Source organism: Nelusetta ayraudi, unplaced genomic scaffold (genome assembly GCF_046127955.1).
Source record: "Nelusetta ayraudi isolate G7.1 ecotype Tasmania unplaced genomic scaffold, CSIRO-AGI_Nayr_v1 ptg000135l, whole genome shotgun sequence".
In the NCBI taxonomy this organism is placed as follows: Eukaryota; Metazoa; Chordata; class Actinopteri; order Tetraodontiformes; family Monacanthidae; genus Nelusetta; species Nelusetta ayraudi.
The window spans coordinates 19,112,501-19,120,000 of record NW_027466185.1 but is presented as its reverse complement, the minus strand read 5'-3'; the positions used below and the strand labels follow the sequence as shown (position 1 = coordinate 19,120,000).

At 47.3% G+C, this 7,500-nt stretch overlaps 1 protein-coding gene and 1 long non-coding RNA gene across 2 annotated transcripts in view; both read left to right on the top strand.

The window, feature by feature from the left end:
* Positions 1 to 1,126, top strand: part of ube2ql1 (ubiquitin conjugating enzyme E2 QL1) — a 17,376-nt gene extending 16,250 nt beyond the window's left edge. The window contains exon 3 of the mRNA XM_076011495.1: positions 1 to 1,126. This exon is cut by the window's left edge and continues 2,363 nt beyond it. The gene's annotated coding sequence lies outside the window, so the exon portion shown is untranslated.
* The window catches only part of LOC142877431 (uncharacterized), a 98,798-nt gene that overhangs the window by 76,112 nt on the left and 15,186 nt on the right, over positions 1 to 7,500 (top strand). The gene's annotated exons all lie outside the window — the stretch shown is intronic.

Genomic DNA, 7,500 nt, shown 5'->3' with positions numbered 1-7,500 from the left:
CCTGGTCTGTGATCATGTAGCTGCGAGAGTTTCGTTAGTCCTTTTTTTTTTTTTTTTTTTTGAGATTCGGCTGGTCAGGTCAGTTCAAGGTCGAGCAGCTTTAGCGACCCCCCCCCCCCCCCCCCCCCCTCCCAAGCCCCACCTTAACCGCTCCGAAGACAAAATATCTCCGAAAAGACCCCAGTGGGGCCGGTTCCAAGAGAATCCAAGAGAATCATTTTGTGCTCTAGTTTTTAGATTGGTAGTTTGCAGACACTAACTGGGTGAAGCGAAAAAAACTGACTATGTTGTATTATATCTGCATGTGAAAAAAAAAACGTGATTGGTAGCTAGCTACTGTATACCTTCTTTTTTTAAGAAAAGCGAGGAAAAAAACGCGGAGAAAAACAAATGCAATTGCTTCTCTTTTGTTTTTCTTTGTTTTTCTTTCAGTATCACGTGTATATTTTTTGTTTTTTGTTTTCCTTTCGGAAGCGTCCTCAAAAAGAAAGTCACACATTGTGTTCTATGAATGTTTGTATTTTTAATTTATTTGTGGTTTGCCAAAATGAAGATTTGAAGCATGATGCAGGTGTTGTCACAAGCAAAAGAGAAGATGAAGAAGAAGTAAAAATACCAAGAATGATAAGCCTATGTATTTGTGATATGGTGGGGGCGGGGGAAGGGGCGGGGCGCTTATTAGAGGGCGGGTTTTGTCGGAAGTTGAAGAAGGTTGCAAAAAGACTCAAAATTCTAAAGGGAGTGTTTCATTCACGGGGGGTGTGTTCAAATTCACCTCCCTCAGGAATACTTCCTGTCCCCTCCCCCCTATGATGTCACTACTGTACCTCCCCCACGGGTCGCTCTCTTAGATTTGGGGCTCATGTACGAGGCAAAGATGTGAACTGAAGGCCCCGCCTCCCCCCACCGGTCACAGATTGAGTCAGGATGACCTCCCTCTGCTTCAAATCTCACTTGTAAAGGGAACGTGCACATCTGACCTGTGAACAGAGACTCTGGGCGATTTCGTCCCACCCCCGACTTCGAAAAAAAAAAAAATGTTTGGTTGAGACTGATAAGTTCAAAGGTGAAAGGTCATAGCAAGACCAAACAGGAATGTGCAATAAAAGTTACCGCTTATTCAAAACTCTGCTGATCTGACTGTTGATTTTGTCGTCCGTCGCCAGTTCAGTGGTCCCCACGACAGCGATAACATGGCTCTGGTCAGTGGACTCCCGAGTGGAGCTCCCAAGGACCACATGAGTAGCCCGCAGGTTGTTGATTTGTATTTAAAATTCAATTGTATTCGACTTTGTTAAATCATCGGTGGTCATTATTAACATTGTTGTCTTCACACACTGTAGCTCTGTATCATTAATAATCATATGTAACTCAAGCCTAACTGAAAAAAATGTATTATTCTAGGACGGTGGAGCAATCTGGTTGCCCTTCATATGACTCAGTACCCATGAAGTAGCTCTCAGGTTCATAAAGGTCAGTGACCACTGTTTTAGACCTTTTGCTTGCCACTAGGAGACCGCCTTGTGGCTGCCTTGTCTGTAAAGGAACAAACAAAGGCACGGTTTTAGCAGGAAGCTAAAACTCTGTGTTTTGTGGGAGGCTGTAAACAGAGGGCTTCCCCTTTTACCCTTTTTTTTTTTTTTAAACAGAGAGTCATAGATTTGTATAGTTAAGTATGTGAGGCTGCTCTGCTGCGGCCTGGGATAATAGATACATCTGAAAATGGATGCGAAATAGGACCTTTGATGACTTTTTGTCAAAGAGCCTCGGGTTCATGTTGAAAGTACTGTGTCCTCCCTGCGAGCTGAGTGAAAAGTGCAGGACAGTTGAGTGTTGACAGATTAACTCTGGACTCCATCCCAGCAGGAGTCCCCCCACCACCACCTGACCCCTCCAAGGTCAGATTGCTCACAAATCCTGTTCCACAATGTCGTACAATTCATACTTAGTCCAACGAGATGGAGCATTTGCTGAATCCTCTGGAGTTACTTCACCGCTTCATCTGGCCAAGAGCCCATTCGCAGCATCTGCAAAGAGGCAGGCAGAACCTGGAGAGGTCATTAGGAGAGCTACCCCGGCCAATCAGATTTGTTAGGGCTAGTTAAGCCAGCTCGAACCTTCCCTTTGGAAGAACCTTCGCTGCCGTTTTTAGTTATTCTTTCCGTCACGTGAAAACACCATCGGCTTTGGGCAAAACTTGCACCCTTTTAGCACCAGCTGTGCTATGCCACTCTTATTTCTTTCTTCTACTTTTTGGTTTTTTTTTTGAAGCAGTTGCTTTTTCCTAAAATCTCTCTTACCTCAAACCTCTTTATCCCCTTCATCTCTGTGAAGGAGAGTGGGCGGCTGTTGAATCCAATTATGTTTTAATATCGCTGAGGGCTGTTAGCAGCCCACGGCGAAACACACGACTGCTGCAGATTAGCAAGACGGATGGGAGATTTTAGAGTAAAAAAACCCGAGAGATCCAGCTGCTGGGTGCAATTACGGCCCAACGCGAGACTTTCGAGCGGCTGCTAGCGCTGGAATAATTGTCCTCCTGGCAGTAAAACAACACGGGCAGCGTCGGGTAAAGGACGCCTGAGGTGAAACGGCGCGGTGCAACGTTTCAAAGTGCGCAGGTGTTGGGTGTGTGCGAGCGCTTGATGTCGGACAAACTTGCAAGTGAGGCTCGCAAATCAACTACCTGCTGTCGAAGGGTTGCTGTGCTTCACCTTTGGAACTGCACTGTCCAGCAGATGATGCATTGCCGTAATTTGTGGCCGGGTTGCGTAACCCCACGCACACAACGGCAGCAGCAGTGTGTCACGCAGCCGAGTGCGCCTGTCACCGAGTCATTTCAGATAGTGCAGCCGCCAGCGCCGTCGCCACCGCATCTGTCTTGATGCTGCACATCCAGGAAAGTGGTTTTGCATGTTTTTACCTGATTAGATTTCACCTCGGACTTTGCGAGGTCACCGGTTTGCCACTATAGACCCTTTATTTATTGCTGCAACTTTGACAAGAAAATAAAAAGTCGGGTCGTCATCACAGGCACAGGCTTCTGTTGTATTCTGAGAAAAGTGTGATGCTACCTTCTGCCGGTTCTGGACATTGGAAAGGATCTACTGCTTTTTGCCCTGTGTAGTGAGGTAGATCCTTTCCGATGTCCAGAACAGGCAGAATACACAGGCAAAAAGCTTTACAGTGGAGTGTTTCGACTTGAAAATGAATGTTTCTAAATCCTTGACTTGTAAGAGTGGCAGCCCTGCCATCAACAAACACCACATGTCAAGCTGGCCTGGTGCCATGTGAGGCAACCCGACAAGTTTTGTTCTCAAAAGATGGTGCTGGGTGGGCGACCAAAGCTGAGCATGTTTGGACGGTGCCAGGGTGCCACTTTCCAAGTGAGTAAGTGGTGATAATGAATTTGAAACTATAGTTTGACTTTAGAAAAACTTGATAGTGTTGCTTGGACCTAAATAAATTGTGCACGTTGGATCTGAGTCTAAAGGCAGTTTATTGGAAAGATGGCATTTGCTTCTTATTCTTGTTGGTCGCCTTTAAATTCAAAAACACACCGCAGGACTACCGGGGAACGGCATGGAATCGAATGGCCTGATTTGATTATGACATAATCAGACTTGGAGCAAGCTCATTGGAGGTCGCCGTAGTTACGGCACGGCAGACACTTTGCATGACACAGTAAGAGACGCACGGAGGTAATGAAATGGGGCATGAGGGTTCATTTGTTGGTGTCTGGTGACGTGAAGGAGAGCGCGATATGTTGGTTCACAACCTGTTGGTTTTGCCATAGTTACAGATCCATTTGTGTGCCCTAATAACGGCCTTTGATCACGGAAAACGAAGAGCTGACACACCGTCGCCAAATCTTTCTATGTTTTGGGGGGCGTTACCCTCCAGGATGGAGCTGGAGGTTAAAAACACAGACCGCCCACGAAACCAATCCAACAACCCAATCAAAACAGCTGCGTGACCCACTTTTGGGTCGCAACCCACCAGTTGAGAAACGCTGGTTCAATGTAGAAACATGTTTTCATGTTGTCAATACAGTCACAGTCATTAGTTTGTCCAGTTGTTGAAGAAGCTTAGTGCCTTACTCTCCATATTTACTGGATATTTGACAAACACTGCACAGGATTTTTGTTAAACTTCAGCAATTAAGATGTTCACTGTTTATTATACTGGCGTAGGTTTTTGTGCCCCCGATGATGGCCAACTATTACTTAGCCACGAAGCTGATATCTAGAAGGAGCATTTCAACGTTTTGTGTGTGTGTAGTCATGTGCGAGCAGCCTTTTGGTTTCGACAACAGATAAATGACGGCATTAGCATTGTGCTGCGCAGTATGAACTTGCCCAAAAAAAAAAAAATAATAATAAAATGCAGACGCACACAAACGCTGCCATCGCCACTGCTGACACGTCCCAATTAATTGATCCCTGAGCTCTCCGCTGAGCGCGGCTGCTCATTAGCGCTCGGGGGAGGACGGAGCGGCAGGGGGATTGCAGGAGTGAGCGAGGTATTGACGACGCAGTTCTCAATGTTCAGGGTTGGTGGGGGCGGGTTGATCGGGACCGAAAGGGGCGCCCTCATTTCACAGATGAGTCGGCGACACGGCGAGCAAACACACACAAAAGGAGAAACCTGTTCGGCGACGCGCACGTGTTTGCACTGGCTCCTGCCTGAAGCGGAGCGCCACCCGGCCAGACGCGGATGAAAACATTTGGTATTCAATCGCGAGACAACAAATCCCCCACCCCGGAAGGTCACCTTGACGCGGGGAACATCTGAGAACAACGGGAGTCAGGGGAAGATGAGAGACAGAAGCAGAGAGGAAGGTGACCACGGTTGTGTCTGCATGTTTATGCATCGAGTTTATTGCTTTTTATCCCACCGCCGTTCAGAGGAGAAAAGCTGTTGATTTGATTTGCGAAGGCAACAACACAGCGTGATGAAATGGTGGCACAGCGGTCTCGGGGACACGGGCAGGTGCCAATTATTTTCCACCGGGCGGATTTAGTTTTGAATTGAATTTTAACAGGGGTGAGGAAGTAGCGGCAAACTGTTTTGTATTGTTTACTTTGGGATTACGGATGAAGCCGAGGGTTAAATCTCTGACACGCTGCTGTCTTGCCGCGAGTCCCCTTCTGCGTGGGTATAAGAACCTTGAAAACACAGGGGGCATCTCTCATCTCTCTCAGGGCACCACTGACTCGGTCGATAAGAGTTTATCTTGAGAGCATCTTCAGTAGACGCTTTCTCTTCAAAGTAGCCTGAGTCGTCTGCATATAGAGGTACACTTTTACAAATATATGTTTCTGTATAATTTGTTGCTACTGACTGACCACTCCTCTCTTTGGGAATGGGGAAGTGTTTTTAATAATCCTCTTATTCACTTCTGTGCTTCCATGGATCAGATAAACAGTCGGTTAGTTAAGATACATATGTGAATCCACTTTGGAAGGATTTAAAGGTCTTTTCTCTCATATGCACACACACGTGCATGCACACGCACACACATGCACTGGTTTAAGATAGAGCCAGAAGATGCTTTGCTTAGCGCAGTAGAGCTGAGTTTAGTTTCGCTTAGCAATAGCAGTGACCGACATGAAGTTCACCAGTTGGGGTTAAACACCAAATTCAGTCACATTTATTGATAGATTAATTGAAAATTTTAAATTTTAATTTTAATTTAATTTAAAACTTATTGATGAAAGCTGATATGAGTAAAGGAACAATTGATTCATTGTTGACTGATTGACTGATTTATCAGCTGATTAACAAGCTTAAATGAGCCCCCTGAGCATGACTGACTGAAGATGTCGTCATAAATATTGATATTTCTAATCACACAGCTGTGTCCCAAGGTTCGTGCATCACCATCAATTTAACCACAATTACACCTGACAGAATTATACGCCTAAAATTGGCTATGAAGGAACATAGACAAGAAAGTGAAATAGGCCTCACTGGTTTGTTTGTTTTTTACTCCTCCTCATGATGACTTAATTCTGTGATTTGCAAATCATAGTGATGTCTCTGTAAACAATTCTTTGGTTTTATGGGTATTTCACTAAAAGCCAGATGGCCCCAAAAAAAAAAAAAAACCCTGAAACCTCAAGCACCATGTGTTCTGATAATTTTGTCCACCACATTTTTCTGCTGTCAGGCTTTTTTTTCCCCATCCCTCAGCGTATTAGCTCACATCTGCATTTTCTTTTCTCCTCCTGACAGATGATTAATCGCCGCTCTTATTGGAAACTCAATAACCCATCAGTTTTTGGCGTCGACAGGCCGCCTCTGGTGGCCGCGCAATTTATGGCTGTCACACTGAAGTCCAGCCGATGGCACTGGCTCTCCGCGCTCGCCGTGTTTGTGATGACCATGATAACTTTTGCAATCATAACTTGCGCTGTTGTATTTAAGACAGGGGACTATTTCAATTTATTCCAAATTCTATTCCAAATTTTATTAGGGTGAGAAGCTCGGCCACCCGGGAGGAGCTCGGAGTAGAGCCGCTGCTCCTCCGCATCGAGAGGGGCCAGCTGAGGTGGCTCGGGCATCTGTTCCGGATGCCTCCTGGACGCCTCCCTGGGCAGGTGTTCCGGGCATGTCCCACCGGGAGGAGGCCTCGGGGAAGACCCAGGACACGCTGGAGGGACTATGTCTCCCGGCTGGCCTGGGAACGCCTTGGGGTCCCACCGGACGAGCTGGAGGAGGTGACTGGGGCCAGGGAGGTCTGGGCATCTCTGCTAAGGCTGCTGCCCCCGCGACCCGACCCACGGATGAAGCGGTAGAAGAAGAAGAAGAAGGACTATTTCAATCCACCCGCCGTCGCATATATTTTTGAACGTCAGTCTCGAACCCGTTGGCCAAATAATGAATTGGATTAACAAAAGATACCGCGGCCGAGTGGAGGGGTGGTGAAGGGCAACACAACAGCAACACAATCGAATAAGGCGGCGTGGCCTGAAGAGCAGGGTTTCGCTTCTACCCTCCGTCTGAATTAGATCGGCGTCATTAGATGCGATTTGCGAGACGCCCATTTCCTCTGCGCCACCCTCGATGGCACTCTCGCATGATGGCGGCGGCGGCGGCGGCGGGGAGGCTTCACCGAGCGTCCCGGCGCAACATCAGGCCGAGGGGCGCACGCTACACGGGGGAACCGAACGACATCAGACTGGGTCGGTGGCCGTCTGAGAGTGGAGGAGAGAACCAGTGAAAGGATTGTTCAAGGGTGAGAGGGGTGAAGGAAGAATGAAGAAAGAACCCCGCCGCCACCACCACCACCACCACCACCACCCCCCCCCGCTGCGAGGCCCTCCGGGGGGGAGCCATCAAAAAGGCCCGCCTTGAATTATAAATCTGCTCTCCCTCTTTTTCAATACATACATGGATGCATTATGCATACGACTGCCCTTCAAAATGCATGAGACACTGGTGGTGCATTAGAGTCAATGATGGATGGATTACACACACGATGCGTTGCGCTATTTG